The sequence below is a fragment of the Schistocerca americana genome, chromosome 2, assembly GCF_021461395.2.
Source record: "Schistocerca americana isolate TAMUIC-IGC-003095 chromosome 2, iqSchAmer2.1, whole genome shotgun sequence".
NCBI lineage: Eukaryota > Metazoa > Arthropoda > Insecta > Orthoptera > Acrididae > Schistocerca > Schistocerca americana.
The window spans coordinates 547,880,435-547,903,939 of record NC_060120.1 but is presented as its reverse complement, the minus strand read 5'-3'; the positions used below and the strand labels follow the sequence as shown (position 1 = coordinate 547,903,939).

Sequence of the window (23,505 nt, the reverse complement as noted above, 5' to 3'; positions counted from 1 at the left end):
GGCACAGAGAATTACGTGCTTGCCTTTCTTGATTCTCTTTCCATTTTTATGTTACACACACAAACCCGGCGCAAAAAAAAAAACCATACACTCGTTACATTTCTTTTATTTTTGAGCATTAGCATGTCTTCTCGTAATGAAATACTCGAGCCTACTTGAGCTCTCTGATCCCTGTGTCTTAAGCCGCTTGGGTGCAGTTTTCACGCCCACCACAACGTAATGAGTGACTTACACTAAGTAAAAATGCTTAGCACAAACAGCAATATTTTTTCACTGTGTCATCACCAGAAGAGTACTTCTTCTTTAAACATGGGTAGATGGCACGTTCATATTTCTGAGTGTTTGAGGAATCTAACCGAATATGCGGGACTCCAATTTGTATTCCAACCAGTATAGATAATGCAATCGGTTTTCATAAAATTTTGTTTACTGTCTCAAAAACAAATATAAATTTATGTAGTTATTTATTTGTATCTACATGCCTATATTCCATGTACACACTGAAATACCAGCGCCACAATACCGTAATACAGGGCCGACCAAATGCTGCACACTGTGTAAAATGGCGGAAGTGCAGCACAGGTGCCCATATCTCAGTCAGTGGACAAAGGGGAGTAGTGATATTCGTTACTCGACATGTACGCCAAATAAGCGGCGACGATTCCGCCTCCTTGCTTACACGGTGCCAGGAGGACCGAGGAACACCCAGTCCTGCGATACTCACCTTATGTAAGACTTAATGAGAAATGGCGTGTATTGCAAAAACGCAATGAACGTGAGATCTGTCTTCTCAGTCATTTAAACAAGACTGGGAATTGCAATTCTTCTTTACAGACGAGGGTGAAAACACAGTGTTTGCTGCACCGCAGAATAATAGGCGGCCAGCGCAAGTTCACAAGTAGACACTGCAGCTCGTTTCATAGAGACGAGGGTAGTGTACTGAGCACCGAAGAACGGCAAGCCAAATTAAGTGCGCTTAAGAAAATGGATGAGGCACGTGAACAGATTTTTATGTAGGATACCTGTTTTCCTGTACGGCGTACTGTTTTCAAATTTCTAGAATGACACACACACAGTACATTTGCACTGCGAGCAGATTTCAAAACTGCAGAACTTCAGAACAGCAAGATCGGTGGAACCGTTCCTCGAAGGGGAGTTTCTAAAAGACACTATCATTGATACTGCAGAACTTTTTTTTGTGTCCCACGAACGGTAGCAGGTTCCAAGAAATGGACGTTTCCTAAACAAACAGTGACACGACGTACAAGTGTTAGGCCGACGACGTGCACAGGCAGTTAATAAATAAGAGTAAAGACTTTGTTGCCTTCTCTGTGGCGTTGGATGAAGCAACAGATCTCCGAGATACGCACTCGGATAGTGACACACATACGATGTGTCGAACGTAGTGTCGATAGCGCTCTGCTTGTAACAGAGGACGTTTTGGACTTAAAGCCTTTGAAAGGGACTGCGACAGGTGTTGTCTTACTACAAGCTGTCGAGCAAGAGATTGATGGTGTCGGAATGGATTGGAATCGATTACACTCAGTGACCACGGATGGAGCACCAGCAATGCGAGGCCATCAGAGAGGACTCGTAGCAGTGATGCGCAAAAGGCTAGGACACACAGAGGAGACGTATGGAATTCAGTGCATTCTACATTGAGAGACGCTTTGTGCAAAACCAGTAACGTTAGAAAACGTCACGCAAATTGTTCTGCGTACTGTAAACTATCTTAAAACACAGGGGATTAGGCATCGCCAGTTTGACAGTTCTTGGAGGAATTAGGAGAGGAGTACAGCGAAATACCTTACTATTCCGAAGTACGTTGGCTGACTTGAGGGAAATTGCTGAAAAGATTTTTAGATTTACGTTTGGTCGTAGGACATTTCTTACATGAGAAGGGAAAAAGTTAATCGAAATTACTTCTACCTGGATATCAGAACTTGCGTTTCACGTGGACATTACGTCTCACGTGAACTGCCTTAACGTCAGTTTGCAAACTGAAAGTAATTCAATTTCTGACATGCTGAAAAAAGAAATTGCTTTTAAAAGGAACCTTTTTACTTTGGGAGGACCAACTATTGTCTGAAAACACTGAACATTTCCCTACCCTAATTGGCCCACGAAAGTACTAAGAATACGTGTCAATAACTGTGAAAATTATGGAGCAATTTCGAATACGATTTGTAGACGTTTAGAGTGTCTCTCCTCTCACTCGTTGCTTTGAACGGTGGTTTTCAGCATCGGTTGAAGATGCCCCGAATCATGTATAGATGGAATTGATCGAACTTCACTGCAATACATGGATGAAGGACAGGTTCATTGCATTACGAAGCCCAAAAAAATTCTACGACAACTTTGGTTGATTGGTTGGTTTATTTGGAAGAAAGGACCAAACAGCTAGGTCAACGGTCCCGTCGGATGAGGGAAGGAGGGGGCAGGAAATCAGTCGTGCCCTTTCAAAGGAACCATTCCGGCATTTGCCTCAAGCGATTTAGGGAAATCAGTACGAAAACTTTCCACATATAGAATATCCACGCCTGCATCACGAAGCTGCGAAAGTTATGTCGGCGTTCCGATTTACTTATGTTGTGAAAGATTTTTCTCCACAATGAAAACGAATAAATCAGTGTTGGATCGAGTATTAGTGACGAACATCTTCGCAGCGGATTGCGTTTATCACTGTGCCGCGCCTCTGTGCCAGACATAAACATTACGTTTCTCATCAGCAAAGATAAACATGTTTCGATTGTCTTTCATTTTCTAATTTAAAACTGTTATTTACTAACTGTGCCTCATCCTGCTCCTTGTTACATGGCCATACACTGTTATCTGAATAATTTGGTATTAAATCGGCTGTTCAAGGTATACTGCACATGCTCAAAAATTATCCTTTAATTATTGAAGGACTCTTTGATACCTTTGCCGTGAATGGTATGTAGGTACATAACTTGGACATAAAACCAATCTAGCATATTTATGCGCCATTTGTTTTTACATTTTGTCTTAGAAGCGTGACCTATGTTGACAGGGCGACTGATTAACACGATACCATCCAATGATTGCATTGCACTCTGTGAAAAGAAGACGATAGTGCCCCAGATACAGCCAGCTAGTGGGTAAAGCGAAGCGGCGATATCTGTTCTTAGAGACATACACTAAGTGAGCGGTGACGGTCCGGTTCCCTGTTTACACGTCTGGTAAGCGTGCACACTTTGACCAGGAAGTTGCACTTGCGCAGCAGCTCCGCACGTGTGTACAAGTTCTGGCAGGCCCTGCCGTAATACGTCGCTGCAAGAAGCAAAACCAAAAAACGCAGACCATCGATAGAGTGGAGTATCGTATGGCTATTGGTCTACGGCTGCAGTGGAAACGCTGCAACTGCCTCAGTCCAGTTTACACGCCCACAGATGTCACATGGATTGGCCTGACGCGGCTGCAACGTTTCCGCCGCTGCTGGAAAAGCATTGCAGTAAGATCTCCAGTTTGTCAGTGGACTGCGTTATTTAGTGTTGCCTCCTGTGGTGACGCGCTAAGGTACCGTGGCACTGGTATTTTAGTGTGTGCCAGTACTACAGACATGTAAGTGCGAAAACAAATAGCCGGCCGGGGTGGCCGAGCGCTTCTAGGCGCTACAGTCTGGAACCGCGCAACCGCTACGGTCGCTGGTTCGAATCCTACCTCGGGCATGGATGTGTGTGATGTCCTTAGGTTAGTTAGGTTTAAGCAGTTCTAAGTTCTAGGGGACTGATGACCTCAGAAGTTAAGTCCCATAGTGCTCAGACCCATTTGAACCATTTTTTGAAAAAACAAATAATTAACGAATTAATTTTTTCCAGAATGACAATTACATCTTTACGACTCTTTCTGTCGTCAAAAGTAAATCTAACACTCATAAGCGCTATCTAACTATACACTGATGTGATAAAAGTCAGGGGATAGCTATATGCACATGTACGGATGGCGCTACGTGCAAAAGGGCAATCAATTGGTGGAGCTGTCATTCGTGCTAAGGTGATGCATGTGAAAAGGTTTCCGACGTGATCACGGCCGATGGACGGGAATTAACAGACTTTGAATGTGTAGTTGGAGCTAGACTCATGAGACATTCCATTTCGGAAATCGTTAGGGAATTCAATATTCCGAGATCCACAGTGTCAAGAGTGTGCCGAGAATACCAAATTTCAGGCATTACCAGTCGCCACGGACAACGCAGTGTCCGACGGCTTCGCTTAACGATCGAGAGCAGCGGCATTTTCTCAGAGCTGTCAGTGCTAACAGACAAGCAACACTACCTGAAATAACAGCAGAAATCAGTGGGGAGCGTACAACGTATGTATCTGTTACAACAGAAATTTGGGGTTAATGGGCTATCGCAGCAGGTGCTAACAGCCTGCAGCACCTCGTAGCCATGTCGATTGGGCGCTAGGTAACCGGAAAACCTTGGCCTGGTCAGATGAGTGCAGACTTCACTTGATAAGAACGGATGGTAGGGTTGGAGTGTGGCACAGACTCCACCAACCCTTGGACCCAGGCGCTCAACAAGGTATTGTGCAATCTGGTGGTGGCTCCATAATGATTAAGCTGTGTTCGCATGGAATGGACTGGCTGCTCTTGTCCAACTGAACCGATCATTGACTGAAAGTGGTTATGTGCAACTACTTGCAGACTTCTTCGTATACCTACAAATTTTCACTGTGTATTCGCGCAAACGTTTTCATCTGAATGCAAGATTTAGTTTTATCGGAAATTAGTCATATTCGGTAATTGCTTCTTTTAAGATATTCTATTCTAAAACTTTTAGGTTTTAGCATTTTCTCTGTTGATAACCATTAAACAAACAAGTAAATTTCGGAATTTATAGACAAATATGGAACAGGATGAGTGAAATGGAGGTCAGACCACAAATCAACGGTCAGATCATGATATTCGCTGAACACTAAAGATAACCAGGACACAAAAGTGACCGGTACATAAATTAAGCCACACCTGACAAAATTTTGAAATGTGCATTGCGACGCAGATTAATAGAAGCAATCACGGCGTATGTTATAGACAATATATGATACAGTCAGAATTTAGATAGGATGTGTTAAAATATGAAGAATGAAATGCTGAAATAAAAATCAGTAAAAGTTCGTGAGTCACTGAATCCTTTGGTACCTCTACGTAATCATGTAATTTAGTACAAGTGAGAAAGTCTATACACATGTTTTTGGATGTTAGTTCGTTTTTATTTGTATATTGTTTACTGTTGGATTGCTTTAGATTTTTGTCGATATGGATAAATGATACTCTGTCTACAGAGGAAATTGAAGTCTAACAAACGAATTAGTAACTCTTCTAAGAACAGCACTACTTTCATTGAGAACATCAGTAAAGAGGCACATGTATTATTACGAAGGTAATTCAAAAGTACACTGCACACAATGTTTCGAACATTTTAATTGTTGCTAATGAACTCATCTCGCATGGCTCACTCCATTGTGTCACCCCTTCTTGTTGACTCCATTTAGGCAAGTTGAGTATCGGGTGCCTGAAGTGTAATTGTGTAGGTGACTTAAAAGTGTGTAAGTGGTAATCCCGAGTATGTAATCCAAAGCATGGTCTCCTTTTTCCTTTCCTTTTCTGTGTTAATTCCTTGTGTAATGTAAATATTTTGAAAAATTTGTTGACAATGGTTAAGTTGTGAACAAACTTAATTCATTGTAGTGCAGAAAAATAAAAAAACTGCGTAAAAATATTTAAGATTTTTTATGAAATAATATATACACTAACAGCCACTTGTTACTAATATTTTATTAATATGTTGCGTTTCGGCAGCATGCTGTCATCATCAGGTGTTTTAGTTACTTTTACATTGTAAATAAAATGAGGTGAGGTTAGTTTCCTTTGCTACGTGTGCCAGTGAGGTTATGTGTCGAAAAATACACCTGTTTAGGACGATAAATATGTTGTAGTGTGTATATTAAGTGACAGGCATAATTAGCTCATTTTTAGTGCATTTCCTTCTATTTTTGTTGGTAATTTCGCTGTCTTGCACACAGAGCACTGTAACAAGTGCATCAAAACAACATCTCCACAATAATTTGTTCACGTCAATTCAAAGGGTCTTAAACAACCAATACAAACTAGTTTCTATTCTTAAAACGGTAGTATACCGTGAAGATGAAACATTAATATCTAGATGTGTTTGTCATGGCAGACATTAGGTGAGTAGTCGGTAAAGACAGTGTCTTTCCAGTGAAACAGGCATTCAAAATTGGAGAAGTTTTTAAGGACGTTAATATTAATACTTTTAAGTTTATCATTTAGTAACATGTATCCGTGTACCGTGCCATAAGTGAATATTGACAGTTCTACATATAAGTCCCTTTGGTGTCCCTTTTCCATTTGATGTAATATACGAAGGCCATGCACATTTTTATGATATGGGTAGCCTGTGTTTTTTAGGTGAATGGCTATTGCTGATTAATTATAACTGTTAGTGTGGTTGGCATTTACATGTTCGTTGCATCTTTTTGGAAGTCTCACCTCGTTCAGTCTACATAGGGGGCTTTGCAGAAACTACATACTATTTTATAAATGCCTGATTGTGAATGTTTATCTCTATGTATGTTAATATTGCGTCTCAGTGTGTGTTTAAGTTTGTTACGAGTTGTGAAGGCAATGTTGATGTTGTGTGCTCTGAAAGTCATTTATATTTTGTAGGAAACTGAACTGCTGCAGTTCATATTATGTCGTAAAAGTCTTGCAGTACTGTTGCAGCCGTCGAACAACAGATATATAACATGGATAAATTTAAGTAAACAATGGTAACGTCAAGTAATCAAAACGTCCTGAGTCCCAGGTCCCAGATCTCAACACAGATACTGCTTAAATTTTAAAGGAAACTATCAGCAATGACGGCCGAATGCTTCCGGAATGAGCATTCGCCCTAGTTCTGTCAACGTACTTGTCAAGGACGGTGGAGGAACGAACCGACGTCGAGGCATCCTTTGCCCTTTAGAGGGTGGAGGGGGTTGGGGTAGGATGGTGGGACTGTGTGGGTGGGGAACTACCCCTAAAAGGAAACGAAAACCACTGCATTAGAGACACACAACGTGTATTCATAGGACATTTGACCTGTAATTGATCATGATCAGCTACACATTATTGACAAAATGTTCCGGATTAGTCCCCCAATGGGTACCTCCGGGAAGGAACTGCTAGGGGGAGGTGACCATGAGAAGAATATTGAATATGCGATCGTAAGTGTAACATTTTACGAATCGGAGTGTGGAATGTCGGAAGACTCAGTGGGGTTAATGAAGTGAAATGGAAGGAAGATAAAGGTTTCTGGTCAGATAACATAGGATAATATCAACACTATAAATGGTGTAATAGAAATAGGGTTCGTGATGAATAGGAAGACATGCAGAAGATGAGTTACTGTGATCAGAATATGTAATTCAGTGGGTAAAAGTAGATGAAAACCTAATAATTATTGGTTATTCGAATATTATTATACGGGAAGGAATAGGAAACAGAGAATATAGGTTTGGTACTATGAGTGATATTGGAGAATCACTAACAGAGTTTGCCTGTTAATATCAGCCAGTTATAGTAAAAACCATAAGAGGTTAAATTAAACATGGAAAAGGCCTGGAGACAACTGAAGATTCCAGTTGCATTACGTCATAAACAGATATTGCATTATAAGGTGTATCAAAATCATATAGACTCAGATCATAATTCAGAAAAGCTGAACTGTAGACCGAAGTTTAAGAGGGTCGTATACGGAAGAATCAATTTGGAAGGAAGTTGTTTACTGAACAACTAAGGAACGATGACATGCGTTTGAAGTTCTCTACGATTTTAGATACTACAATCGCGAACATCACAAAATCTACTAGCACCTTGAGTAACACAAGAAATTTTCCAGTTCATCGGCGAAAACGGTAAGTACAAAAATGTTCAGAAAAAGATGGGATTAAACATTAGGAATGTTATTAGCAGGAAGTCAAGCCAAAGCGAAATGGATGAAGGAAAATTTGGGACAGATCGAGAAAACTTATTGAAATGTAAAAAAGTAGTTTAGTGCCTTGATTGCGCTGTTTAAGATTTTGAAAGAAGGAAGTAGATTAAATTCTATGCCAGTAAGTAGTATACTCCCCTCGAATAATATCAGTGAGGGCTCTGAGTTTAATAAATGAAAAGCACCAGTTTGCTTTTGTTCTACAATATTACTTTTATTGTAAACCGGTTATCGGCTTACAAGGCCATCTTCAGACATCTACTGAGTCGGTTTACAATAAAAGTAATATTGTAGACCAAAAGCAAACTTGTGCTTTTCATTTCTTATAATGTTCTACCAAGAACCGACGGAAGATTCTGTTAATATGCTCGGAGTTCAACTTCCATCCCACCCCCAGAGGACGACTACCATCAGAAACGTCACAGAGCCTCACCCCCCCCCCCCCTCCACCCTTTAAGAGACTTCGGGAAATTCGGAATGTAACCCAGGATTTCGCCATAGAATCTTATGACGAGGATCTCTATGGCATTAGTTCTCTTTTCATTGCCCACCGGAATTCAAACTAGCTATCTCAGAATGAAACATTGTTTCACACGAGTGCGTTAATGACAAATTGCTTCAGACTAGTAAGTTATGTCGTCTGGATCATTCACGAGAAGTTCCTTTCACGTATAATGTTCAAATCTACATCTGTACTCTCAGAACCACTGTGGAGGGCATGGCACAGTGTGCCCACCATTGTACCGGTTTTAAAGTTTTCTGTCCGTTCTACTCAACGCTCCTGTCCGCCATGCAGTCAGTCTAATACTGTTTTTGAGGTCTCTTCGGGAGCGATACGTAGGCGGTTACAATATGTTGCTACATTTCTCACTTAAAATTGGTTCTTGAAACTTTGTAAGGAGCCATTCATGGCATAGAGCGCGACTGTCGTCAAATGTTTGTATTTCACCTTTAACAGTATCTCAAGTACTCTCTCCTAGTGACAAAAAAAACCTCTTGCTATTCGTGCTGTCCTCTTTATTTTAATATAATTTGTTAGTCACACTTGCTATGGATCCTACACACATGAACGATATTATAGAACAGACGGCACGTGTGTTTTGTAATCGATCCCCTTTGTAGACTAGTTAAATCTTTTCACTACTCTAAGAATGAACCGTAGTCTGCCACCAGCTTTACAAATATCTGAGCCTATATGGCCGTAATGTTTCACAGCCATGCGATTTGTTACCCGCAGGTATTTGTATGAATTGATCGTTTCCAATGTTGACTCATTGATACTGTAGTCAAAAGTGCTACGTTCTTTCATTTTGTGAAGTGCACGATTTTACGTTCCTGAACGTTTAAACCAAACTGCTAATCTTTTTTTCACCGGATGCTACAAGTAATAGGAAGCATATTATATGAAATTCGTCGTTCAAAGAAGTAGAGTATTCGGTGAAAGTGAATAGAATTTAAGAAAGACAGGATGGACTATCGAGTGTTCTCTTGGCAGTCGTATTACGTGCATAATGTTCAATAAAAGACTGCTTTTCTACGAAGCTCTAGATCAAAACCAGTGCATTTGATAAAGGGTGTAGAACAGCACAGAGTGAAAACTTCGAAACAGGTCCCAAGGATGGGAAACACAATGAAAGGGTAGATAATGACATTGTTGTGCATTAAATTATAGTCATCGTTACCACTAAAAATAGCATTGACTCTACAAATAGATTACTGGGTGACATTAATACTCGTAAAAAATGAGGGCATTATCAAGTTCCTCAACAGTATTCTTCGAAAGGATACGACAGGTGCAATGTGATCTGTGTTTTTTATGCTTTTTCCAAACTGTCTACGACAATCTAGCTCGAAAAATCATTTTCTGTCATTACGATAACAATAACTGTCTTCCTGTTCGAGCGATCTCTATTTGGTAACCTTCCTGTGTTTTTTCGTCTTGCTTTGTGGCTTTTGTTCCTGTCTGGTGTGAAAGACGAAAATTTTTTTTTCTCTGTTCTTTCACGAACTTCAGATTTTCTGTCGAATTAATCAGTAACGATATGCTGCCCACGTGTCAGTTTTCCCCAAACGGATACGGTAGTACTATGAAGTAGCGCTGAATGTCATGTGTTGTCTGTTAGATATAAAGGTAGCGTGAAAGGTCACGGTATATGGTCCACGCCTAACAGATGCTTGCGTCCAAATGAGGCCCTGCCGGGTGGTACTTTTTAGTTGTTCACTGCCAATAATATGTCCAGATTGGTAACTTATACGTCATAATATAGGCTGATTATTGTCTCTAATAACTGTATAAAGGTTTATTGCGCAAAAAAAAGGAGGAGAAAGTGAATAAAATATAAGATCTACGCAAAAGAAGCGCGGAGAGAATGGGATTGTAGTGTGCTAGCAAAAGGTAAATCTTCATGAAAACTCGTCATCTTTTTTGTTCCAGCTGCCCCAGACAACACGTGTTCATGATACGAAGGAATGTGCAAGTCTGAAGCTTAAAATATTACTAGTGAACTAAGATACAGATTTTCTGGATATGGTGCCGCACTTTATTTAAAAAAGGTAGTAGACAATTGATCCGGAAGGAGGCCACTGTAACGTGGTCGATGCTTTGATTTCACCAGTAATATTGGCCGGCCGGTGTGGCCGAGCGATTCTACGCACTACAGTCTGGAACCGCGTGACCGCAACCGTCGCAGGTTCGAATCCTGCCTCGGGAATGGATGTGTGTGATGTCCTTAGGTTAGTTAGGTTTAACAGTTCTAAGTTCTAGGGGACTGATGACCTCAGATGTTAAGTCCCGTAGTGCTCAGAGCCATTTGAACCATTTGAATTTTTGATAAACGGTATAGACAAGAAGGGAACAGCAACTTTTGAAATGTGATGTTATGGAAGAATGCTGAAATTTTCATGGCTAGACCGAGTGACTAAAGAGGAGACACTGAATCAAATCGGCGAGAAAAATAACTACAGCACAAACTGAATACAGGAAAGAGTAGGTTCATAGTACATATTCCGAGGCACCAAAGAATAGTTAATATGATAATGGAGGGAAGTGTGAGTGGTAGAAATTGTGTTACAGGACCTAGACTTGGATACAGAAAATAAGCTGCAGTAGCTACGTAGAGATGAGGAAGTCTGCACTGACCAGACTTTTAGTGGAGAGCTCCCTAAAGCAATCTTAGGACTAAAATCCACAAGAAATTAACGAAGGAAGAGTGACAGGTGAAGCACTAAATTCTTCAGGCTTGGATGTTAAGAATTCTCGTAACCAACTGCCCGCGACATCGGCCCCGCTATCATCTCCATGTCTCGCGAACACAGTTATCCTTGAATTGTTACTGCCCTCCAGGTACGGTTCTTTAAAGATAGTAGAAAGGATATCATCTTAATATGAACCGCTTGCAAAGAAAACTGCAAATTCAGTGTAATGCTAGACTGCCTCGTGCACCAGTACGTGAAAGCAACTTTGTATCTGAGGAAACATTTTTCTCAGAATGTCAGGGACTCCGATGCACAGTTTCTCGGCCAATTTGCCTTGTGAGATAGCTGTATGATAAGCAAGCAGTTTTCTTGCGGACGTTGTTGTATTTCGTAGTGCATTTACTTAGATATCGGTTAGGTTGTGAAATAGTTGTTTGTGATTTGTTTTGTACTGATCGACGATGTACATTCACAGCCTCTCAGATAGATCGCGAAATCTCCGAAATGGCACTTCTTGACATATACGATATTCTGTTTTAAGTAAGGAATTTATAATCTTAGACACATTTTAATTTATTAGAAGAGGTAACCAATTTCGGCTTTAATGACATTATCAGATCGTAAAGTACACATCCTGTGGTCCGCAGCTCGTGTTCTAGTGGCTGCCCTTTGGATCACGCGGTCCCGGGTTCGATTCCCGGCCGGGTTAGGGATTTTCTCTAACTTGGGACTGGGTGTTTGTGTTGCCCTCATCATTTCATCATCATTCGTCAAAGTGGCTAAATTGGACTGTGCAAAGATTAGGACTTTGTACGGGTGCTCATGACCGCGCAGTTAACCGCCCCGCATGCCGCCCATCATCATCATCATCATCATCATCACATCATCAGGGCGTCAGTGCACTGTTTAAGATATGATTAAATGAGTTTACTTAGATATCAAAGTAACCGGTGTCCTTCAGACGTCGAAATGATCTCATTTCATGAGACCCGACGATGCCCAGAGAGAGCGGTCTGTATATTGCTTCAAGACGTATGAAGAATCTGTCCTGGAAAATAAAGAACCAAACGGCGTCTTCGTGGCTCTTGTATATTTTACCAAGAGACTACATTCTGCCCTCAGCGGAAGTGCAAACATGTCTGAGACATTATGGTTCTAATGCGCTGGTTTCCTTCATCTCTGAATGTTGTGTGTATTCAAAGGAGGGAACAGGCCTCTACTGAGCAGCACTGCAGCGAGGTGGTAGCACTCAGTGCGGGCTAGGGCGGTGCTGTAGCTGCTGGAATACTGTTTATTCTTCCCGTTTTACTGTCCCTGTTAATAAATATCGATAAACCAAATATGGCAGTAGACTAATTTCAGACTGTTCTATCGAATGTATACGTGAAATTCCGTCTTAAAAATCACTTTGCTTGTAATAGGTTAAAAACTGACGCTTTCCGTCTACACTGGGTGTCACGTGAAACACTTGATGATATTTGAGCAAACTCCAGTTACTATACATTGCAAAAATCCAGCTACACATTGCATGAACTAGATTGCCGAAACATCAGAGAAAATGCACCTGACGACTGTTAGAACAAAGTGGAACATCCTCAAGGACAGGGGCATTTAATTGGCAAGCGATATGAAAGTGAATTCATCATTGTAGGAGCATAATGCCTATAACCAATTCAGAACAGAATAAACACACTTATCATAGTAAAGAGTGGCGAACAGTTGCATGAATACACAGTGTATCCCACACTGGCAGTAATACGGGCGTGTATTCTCGCATGCAAACGATAGTAACGACGCCGAATGCCATCCTGCGGTACATTGTCCCAAGCACCTTGCATCTTTTGTCGCAGTTCGGCATGGTTCTTGCAGGCTGTGGAGAATGAGTAACTTCCCGCTTCACCATGTTCTATGCGCGTTCATTGGACGAGAGATCTGGTGATCTTGATGCCCACGGCTGTTGCTGTACACCATAAACAGCACGTTGCGTCGCAGGAGCCGTATGTGGACGTACATTATCCTGCTGAAAAAGCACATCACCTTCATCTCCAAGAAATGGCAGTAGCACAGGGATAACAACCTATCCGCTGTAGCTGACACTGGTTATTTTACTCTGCAGAAACCCTAAATGTGACAGAGAATTGTAACTGATGCCCTCCCCCCCCCCCCCACCCCCACCCCTATGAAGCCTGAGGTAGGGCCTGCGTGTTGTGTACGAATACAGCCCAGAACAGGAGTAGACCAGGTCTATACCGTAGACGTGGACGTCCACTGGTTGCATGCAGACAGAACCTACCCTCATCACTGAAGACAACAGAATGCCACTCCATTCTGCAGTCGGCACTTTCACGACACGACAATAGGAGCCCTAGACAGTACCGAGGTGTCAGTGGTAGCCTGGCCACAAGCACACGTGATCATAGTCCTGCTGTAAGCAGACGGTTTCCAGTGATCCGTGGTGACACATCCGGATACAATATGTACCCAGATTTCTTCCCTGGATGACGTTCGGCCGCCCTCTGCTGCTCTCATAATGCGACGATCTTGATCTGCGTGTGCACCACGTGAACATCCACACGCCGATCTACAGGTGCGGAAGTATTCCACGCATCACTGCTGAAAGTAGCAACACATTACCGATACACTGTGCCCAACGTGTGCAACAACCCGTCGACACGTGCATCCAACTTCGTGCAGGCCACATTGTGGCCCTGTTCAAGTGGCTGAAATTGTTCAACAGGAGCACGTGCTTGTCGACTGCGCATGGTTGTACCGTAGAATGAATGTTGTACATACTTAATGCCAGCAGACTGAAAACGGAGAGCGTACAGACGGGCCTTCAGAGTGCCGTTTGATCGCCGATGAATCACTATCACTACAGATCCTCGTTAGCCGCATGTTACACCCTGAGCCCACTGAACACAGACCCTGAATGTGTTGTATTTTTCTTTCGGCAGTATAAATATAATTGACTTTTCGTGTGTTACATTGGGTACAAAAAACGAGGACAGAAAGATCCAGTGTATTTCGTTGGGAATCAAAATTTTCTGTGCTTCTAGTTCCGGAATGGAGAAAAAAACACGAACATCCAACTTCTTGGGACGTCTTCTTTTTGAGTCTGCAGTCTTGTCTGGTTTGATGCGGTGCGGCCCGCCATGAATTCCTCCCCTGTGCCAATCCCTTCATCTCATGAGTAGCACTTGCAACCTACATCCTCAGTTATTTGCTGGATGTATTCTGATCACTGTCCTTCTCTACCGTTTTTGCCCTCTACAGCTCGTTCTAGTACCATAGAAATTGTTTCCTGATGACTTACCAGATGTCCTACCATCCTGCCCCTTCTTCTTGTCAATGTTTTCCATATATCTCTTTCCTTCCCGATTCTGCAGAGAACCCACTCGTTCCTCACCTTACCAGTCCACCAAGTTTTCAACAGTGATCTGTAGCGCCACGCTCCAAATGTATCGATTGTCTTCTTTTCCTGCTTTCCCGCAGTCCATGTTTCACTGCCACGCAATGCTGTGCTCCAAACGTAATTTGTCAGAAATTTCTTCCTCAAATTAAGGCCTGTGTTTGGTACCGGCAGACTTCTCTTGACCGGGAAGGTTCTTTTTGGCAGTGCAGGTCTGCTTTTCATGTCCTCCTTGCTGCCTCCGTCATTGGGTATTTTGCTGCTGCTGTTCTCATTTCTGCTACTTCCCATTACTTTCGCCTTTTTCCGATTTACTCTCAATCCATATTCTGTACTCATTAGACCGTCCATTCGATTCCGCAGACCCTGCAATTCTACTTTACTTTCATTCAGAATAGCAATGTCATCAGCCGATATTTTTACCTCGAGTTTTAATCCCACTCTTGATCTTTCTTTTATTTCCGTCATTGCTTCTTCGACGTATAGATTGAACAGAAGCGGGGGAAGACCACTTCCCTGTCTTTCATCATTTTTAATCCGAGCACTTCGTTCTTGGTCTCCCACTCTTGTTGTTCCATCTTGGCTCTTGTACTTATTGTATATCAGGCGTCTTTCCCTATAACTCACACCTATTTTTCTCAGAATTTCGACATCTTGCACCATTTGATACAGCCGAACGCTTTTCCCAGGTCGACAAACCCTTTGAACTAGTCTTGTTCTTTCTTAGCCTTGCTTCTATTATCAACTGCAACGCCATAACTGCCTTTCTAGTGCCTTTAGCTTTTGTAAAGCCAAACTGATCGTCATCTAACATATCCTCAATTTTCTTTTCCGTTCTTCTATATATTCTTGATGTCAGCAGCTTGGATACATCAGCTGTTAAACTGATTGTACGATAACTCTCCTACTTGTCGGCTCTTGCAATCTTTGGAATTGTGTGGATCACTGTTTCTCCGGAAATTTGATGGTATATCGCCAGGCTCATATAGTCTACATACCAGCGTGAATAGTCGTTTTATTGTCATTTCCTTAATTCAATTTAGAAATCGTGATGGAATATTATTCAACCATTCTGCCTTATTTTTTCGATGGTATGTCTTCCACAGCTCTTCTATATCGCCTCATGTCTCTTCTTTATCACCTCATCAGCACGTCCTCCGACCGAACGAGGCCTTCATTGTACTCTTTCCATCTATCAGTTCTCTTCTCTGCATTCAACAATGAAATTCCTAATCCACTCTCAGTGTTACCACCTCTACTTTTAATTTCACCGAAATCTGTCTTGACTTTTCTATACGCTGGTTCAGTCCTTCCGAGAATCATTTCCTTTTCGATTGCTCATACAGCCATTGCGCCTTAGCTCACCTGCATTTCCGATTTCTTTTCGAAGTGACTTGTGTCTCTGTACTCCTTAATTTCCCTGGACATTTTTGTGCTTTCTTCTTTCATAGATCAACTGAACTAATTCTGCTGTTACCCATGGTTTCTTTGCTATTACCTGCTTTGTACACACGTTCTTCTTTCTAGCTAATGTGATTGCCCTTTTTAGAGATGTCCATTCTTCTTCAACTGAACTGCCTATAGAGCTATATCTTATCACAGTATCTAAAGCCTCAGAGAACTTCCAGCGTATCTCTTCATTCCTTTGTACTTCCGTATCCCCTTCTCTGGGCATCAATTTTTCCTGATGAGTCTCTTAAGCGTCAGCCTCCTTCTCATCACAACTACATTGTGATCAGGGTCTATACCTGCTCCTGGGCACTCCTTACAGTCCAATATCTGATTTCGGAGTCTCTGCTTGACCATGATGTAACCTAACTGAAATCTTCTCGCAACTCCTAGCCTTTTCCTACTATACCTCCTCCTCCTGTGACTGTTGAACAGAGTATTTGCTATTACTAGCTGCAATTCATTGCAGAACTCATTCCTAGTATCAACATCGAATTATCCAGTAACGCTTTCTTCTACTCCCTCCCCAACAACCGCATTCCAATCCCCCATGACGATTAGATTTTCATCTCTCTTGATGTACGGTACTGAATTACCCGTTCAATATCCTTATATACTTTTTCTTCCTCTTCATTTTAGCTTGCGACGTCGGCATTGTAATGCGGCACCCTTTCCTAACATAACCTTTTTTTATAGTCATAGGCGATACCAGGATTAATCTCGAAACTTGTATAGGTTAAAATTATCTTAGTTGTTGAACTAAATGAATTGCATGTGATTATGTATACGATGTATTATGTTTTAGTCCTAAATGTATAAAAATAAATTAATTTGGTAGTACTATGTACGTACCGCGTCCGGCCATCCTGATTTGGGTTTTCAGTGATTTCCCTAAATCACTCCAGGGAAATGCCGGGATGGTTCCTTTGAAAGGGCACGGCCGATGTCCTTCCCCATCCTTCCCTAATCCGATGAGACCGATGGCCACGCTGTCTGGTCTCCTTCCCCAAACAACCAACCAACCAACTATGTACGTACAGCTAAAATTACTCTTCTTTTAGAAATATTTGAAATTACAAAGTACCTGGGCATACCGAAAATTCATATTATTAATTGGACAATCTAATGCGAATTATTAAATTTATTTCTGGATTCATTTACAAAATAATGTTATATCTTGGTGATGATTCTTCTTTTGTCAAGAAAGTATGTAAACTCTTTCGCTTTGTAAACTCTTTGGAATATTGTGAGTGCCGCAGAATGTAAGGAGTAGTGGGCATGCGTCTGCTGGAGACAGACGCGTTTATATGATCGACACTAACAATGTAATTTGGAACATTAAGTGGAAATTGTAAAAACGGTGTGATATTGAAAAATGTGACAAAGAATAAAATTCAAGAGTAGTGTAGGCAAATCTTCATCAGTTATTCAGTCATCAGAAACCCACAACGTTAAATCAAAATTTCAGACGCAAGGATGTACCTCTAGAGGAAAAAACTGGAGCCAACAATACGAGAAAATGAAGATAAGTAAAAGGTTTTTCTTTTGTGTATCTTACGCCTCTCGAAGGTTTCAAAATTTTTGCAGAGACAGAGAATTTTAATAGTGATGTGTGGGACGATAAGATTCCAGCGTGTACACCTGAACTACCATTGTTGGTGTTGGTTTGCTGACGATTCAGATGAGAAAAGCCCTATCACTGAACTGTTCACATTAGCTCATTCTCTCGCCTGTCTGTCACCTGACAATGAAAGCAGAGCTATCTATACGCATCATGTACAAAGTGAATTTCTGACTGAACCAACTAGTTTACTTCGTATTTATTATTTAGCGTAGGTACAGCAGTAGATGTACACGAGAAAGCAAGCAAACAAGCTTCCCGCCCTGATGGGCCAATCGGGACTGACCGACTGCCGTTTCATGGTCTGCCTATGGCTTCAAGTGAATGTGGCATGGAGGGGCATGGTGTCAGCACACCACATTTCCGGCCGTTGACGGCTTTTTTTTTTACCTTGGGGCCGCTACTGCTCACTCACGTAGCTCCTCATTTGGCCTCACGAAGCTGAGTGCACCCCGCTCCAGTCCTCCCAACGAGGAAAAATCCCTGGCAGTATCAGTAATCGAACCTAGGTCCTCTCCGTAGCAGCCAGACACGATGGCCACTGAACTACGGAAGCAGACTGCAGATAGAAAGTAACCTCGATACCGAATCTGAAAATATTTTCAACAGTATTTTACCAAGAACAAAGAAGATTCCTTATTTTGAAAGCACCGTGCGGATTCTGTGTTCCTACTCACATCGAAGAAAAAGAAATTTTCTCATACTGCTACTGACTGCAACTTTTGTCTTGACTCATATTTTATCCTCTAATATGTTTAGACGACACCGTTTTAAAACTCTGTGTTGATTGTGCCATGACTCGAACGTGCTCAGGATGGTGAGTCCAGACCAACGACCAGCTTATGGAGCCCGCGCGTAAATAGGTGGCGCCTAACAATCGTCGCATGTGAATAGCCGTTAACAAGACCGCAGACCGGCAGCACAGGAAGTCACGCAGCGCCGCAAGCGGACACGCCTCCAACTAGTCGTGCAAGAGCCCGGCCGTAGTTGTGTCCAGACGCTGAGGACTGTCTACTCACAATCGGACGAAACGACCGAATGCTCTCGTATGGCAAGGAACGTTTAGCAAAGAAGACTGCTATCCTTCAGTATCAAGACCATTCTGCAAGGAAACATTAGACTGGGCAACCTTTCATATAATGGGTATTTCATTGCGTTTTATTTACTTGAAGAAAGTCCAACTTATCGTCCCTTACGGTTATCTTGGATTTTTCAGTAGAGTTTACATACACAAATTTGCTTCCTGAAATGCGAAAGCAGCAACATAATAGATGTTGTTATGCGTGTATCTCTGCTGGCATTGACTTTTACCTCTAAAAATTGTGAATACAGTCATCATGTCGATCGGATTCAGCATAAAACTATATTTTTGTTGTGCTCTTCAGTCCGAAGACTGGTTTGATACAGCTCTCCATACTCGTCTGACCTGTGCAAGTCTCATTTTTGCTGTAAATAACGCAGCAGACAACCATTTGGACCTGCTTAGTGTATTCAAACCTTGGTCTTCCTCAACAAATTTTATGGCCTAAACTTCCTTCCATTATCATACAGACTAATCCTTCATACCTCAAGATGCGTCCTATTAATCGAGCCCTTGTTCTACTCAAGTTGTGCCATGAATCTTTTTTTTTTTTTTCTGTAATTCGATTGAGTAAGGCTTCATCTACCGTTCTCTCTCTCTCTCTCTCTCTCTCTCTCTCTCTCTCTCTCTCTCTCTGTCCATCTAAACTTCAGCATTCTTGTGTAGCACCACATTTCAAAAGCTGCTATTCTTCTCTTGTCGTCTCATTTCCTTATAGGTTTACATTCCAGGAAAATACTTTCAGGAAGGACTTCCTAAAATTACAATTTACAAAAATGGTTCAAATGGCTCTGAGCACTACGGGACTTAACATCTATGGTCATCACTGCCCTAGAACTTAGAACTACTTAAACCTAACTTACCTAAGCACAGCACACAACACCCAGTCATCACGAGGCAGAGAAAATCCCTGACCCCGCCGGGAATCGAACCCGGGAACCTGGGCGCGGGAACACTACCGCACGACCACGAGCTGCGGACTACAATTTACACCGAGGTGATAAAAGTCATGGGATAACGGTATGCACGTATACAGAAGTCCGTAGTATCGCGTACACAAGGCGTAAAAGGAAAGTAGGTCATGTGAAAATGTGTGCGACGTGATTATGGCCGCACGACGGGAGGTTCCAGACTAGTTGAATCTAGACGCATTGGACATTCCATTTCGGAAATCGTTAGGGAATTCAGTATTCTGAGATCCACAGTGCCAAGAGCGTGCCGATAATACCAGACTCCAGACATTATCTCTCACCACAGACAATGCAGTGAGCCATGGCCTTAACTAAACGACCGACGGCAACGGCGTCTGCGTAAAATTGTCAGTGCTAACAGACTAGCAAGACTACATGAAATAACTGCAGAGATCAATATGGGACGTACCCTTTAGGACAGTGTGGCAATTTTTGTTGTTAATGGGCTATGACAGTAGATGACCGATGAGAATGCTTTAGCTAACAGCACATCATCGCCTACATCGCCTCTCCTGTGCTCGTAACCCCCATCGGTCGGACCCTAGACTACTGGTAGGAATGGTCAGATGAGACCCGATTTCAGATAGTAAGAGCTGTTAATAGGGTATCAGTGTGGTACAGACCCCACGAAGCCACCGACCCCAGATGTCAACAAGGCACTGTGCTAGCTGTGGCTGGCTCCACAATGGTGTGGGCTGTGTTTACATGGAGCGGTCTTGGTCCTCTGGTCCAACTGACCCGATCATTGGCTGGAACTGCTCATTTCCAGCTGCCTGGAGACCATTACATCCATTCAAGAATTTCATGTTCCCTAACAACGATGGAATTTATGTGGGTGACGGCGGACCATATTACCGGCCCACAGTTGTTCGCGATTGTTTCGAGAATATATTGGGAAAATCGAGCGGATGATTTGGCCATTCTGACGGTCCAACGTAAATGCCATAGAACATAGAACATCGAGAGATCAGTTCGTGCACAACATTCTGCACCAGAAACATTTCCGCAATTATGGACTGCTATAGAGGCAGCATGGCTCGGTATTCTTGCAGAGACTTCCAACGACTTGTTGATTACATGCCACGTCGAGTTGTCGCACTACGCCGGTCAAAAGGAGCTCCGATAAGGTATTTGGAAGTGTACCATGACTTCTGTCACCTGAGCGTACGTTGGATGTTAGTAAATTTCTTTGTTTTAGGCACACTTGCGCCGGCCGCTGTGGCCGAGCGGTTGTAGGCGCTTCAGTCCGTAACGGCGCTGCTACTGCTGTCGCAGGTTCACATCCTGCCTCGGGCATGGGCGTGTATGATGTCCTTATGTTAGTTAGGTTTAAGTAGCTCTAAGTCTAAGGGACTGATGACCTCAGATGTTAAGTCCCATAGTTTCCAGAATGAGATTTTCACTCTGCAGCGGAGTGTGCGCTGATATGAAACTTCCTGGCAGATTAAAACTGTGTGCGCCGACCGAGACTCGAACTCGGGACCTTTGCCTTCTGGATACATCCCCCAGGCTGTGGCTAAGCCATGTCTCCGCAATATCCTTTCTTTCAGGAGTGCTAGTTCTGCAAGGTTCGTAGGAGAGCTTCTGTAAAGTTTGGAAGGTAGGAGACGAGGTACTGGCAGAAGTAAAGCTGTGAGTACCGGGCGTGAGTCGTGCTTCGGTAGCTCAGATGGTAGAGCACTTGCCCGCGAAAGGCAAAGGTCCCGAGTTCGAGTCTCGGTCGGGCACACAGTAGTAATCTGCCAGGAAGTTTCATATCAGCGCACACTCCGCTGCAGAGTGAAAATCTCATTCTGGAAACATCCCCCAGGCTGTGGCTAAGCCATGTCTCCGCAATATCCTTTCTTCCAGGAGTGCTAGTTCTGCAAGGTTCGCAGGAGAGGTTCTGTAAAGTTTGGAAGGTAGGAGACGAGGTACTGGCAGAAGTAAAGCTGTGAGTACCGGGCGTGAGTCGTGCTTCGGTAGCTCAGTTGGTAGAGCACTTGCCCGCGAAAGGCAAAGGTCCCGAGTTCGAGTCTCGGTCGGCGCACACAGTTTTAATCTGCCAGGAAGTTTCAAGTCCCATAGTGTTTAGAGCCATTTGAACCATTTTTAGACACACTTGCCTTGCTATTGCCAGTGACTCTCCGGCAATTAACAGTTGTTTTACTGTTATAGCAAAAGCCATCTACCACCTTTTCAGTCTCATTTCTCAATATAATTTCCTCACCATCCACTGGTTTAATTCGATAATACTTCTTTACCCTTGTTTTACTTCTGCTGATGTTCATTTTATAATTTCCTTTCAAGACAATATCTATTCCGGTCAACTATTCTTCCAAGTCATTACCATTTCTGAATGAATTATAATGCCATTTGCGAACGTCAAAGATTTTATTGCCTCTCCGTGAACTTTAATTCCATCTCCAAATTTTTCTTTAGTTTTCTTTACTGCTTGCTCCATGTACAGATTGAATAACGTCGGACACAGGCTACAACCCTGTCTGACTCCCTTCTCAACCACTGCTACCCTTTCATACCCTTCGTGTCTTATAACTGCCAGCTTTCAGCGGGAGTTGTATAATATTTCGCTCCCTGTAATTTATCACAGGTGACATCAGAGTTTCAGAGAGTGCATTCCAAGAAGACTACTCTGGAACTAGAATCGTAGCTTTGTCTGTTTTCAGTCTAACGTTAGTCTTAGGGTCAGTGTTGCCTTCCCTGTTCCAACATTTTCCAGAATGCAAAGTGGTCTTTGGTTCAAAATGGTTCAAATGGCTCTGAGCACTACGCGACTTTACTTCTGAGGTCATCAGTCGCCTAGAACTTAGAACTATTTAAACCTAATTAACCTAAGGACATAATACACATCCATGCCCGAGGCAGGATTCGAACCTGCGACCGTAGCGGTCGCTCGGCTCCAGACTGTAGAGCCTAGAACCGCACGGCCACTCCAGCCGGCAAAGTGGTCTTTCACGAGGTCGATCTCTACCAGTTTTCCCATTCTTCTATACGCAGTTCGTGTCATTATTTTGCAGTCGCAATTTATTAAATTGATGGTTCGGTAGTATACACATCTCTCAACATCTGCCTTCTTTGGAAATGTAATTATTACGTTCTTCCTGTAGTCTGAGGTTATTTCGACTGTCTCACCTTACACATCAGGTCGAATAATTTTGTCGTGGATGGCTGTCTAAAGAGTCCAATAATTCTGAGGGAATGTGATCTATTGCAGGAGCCTTCTTTCCACTTACGCCTTTCAGGAGTCTGTCATATTCTTCTCGTAGTAATGTATCTCCCACCTCATCTTCTCCTACTTCCTCTCCTTACCATTCGATATAAGTGGTTGCTACCTGATCGGAAGAGGGAAAGTGGATATATAGTTTGCAATAGGTCATTGGCTACTGAGTACTGCAAATGTTAAAAAACCAATGTTCTCCTCGTTTTGAATTCATAGAAAATTATCGATTTTTTACTGCAAAAGATTGATACTCCTAACCGAAGTAATTATCAAATGAGAAAATATATGTGACTAAGACGAAAGCATCATAGTTTAATAACTTTTAGCTACTTTAAAAGTTGTAAAAAATGACTAATAACAGCAATTCTTAAACAGATGGTAACCTCTTATTATCAAAATCGTGCGAATACAGCAGATCAGCTGCGTAAGAGGCAACACCTGTTACATTTAGTTAGCGGTTGAAGATATCAAAATGAAGTTTTAAGCAACTGATAGTACGTACAACGGCATGTAGTTTTTTCATTGTTAATACCCCTAACTTT

At 42.4% G+C, this 23,505-nt stretch overlaps 1 non-coding gene across 1 annotated transcript; it reads left to right on the top strand.

Annotated features, from left to right (window-relative positions):
* Positions 1–21,698: 21,698 nt before the first annotated feature.
* Trnas-cga lies at positions 21,699–21,772 on the top strand. Its single transcript has one exon. It is a non-coding gene; the product is annotated as a tRNA-Ser (tRNA).
* Positions 21,773–23,505: the final 1,733 nt, after the last annotated feature.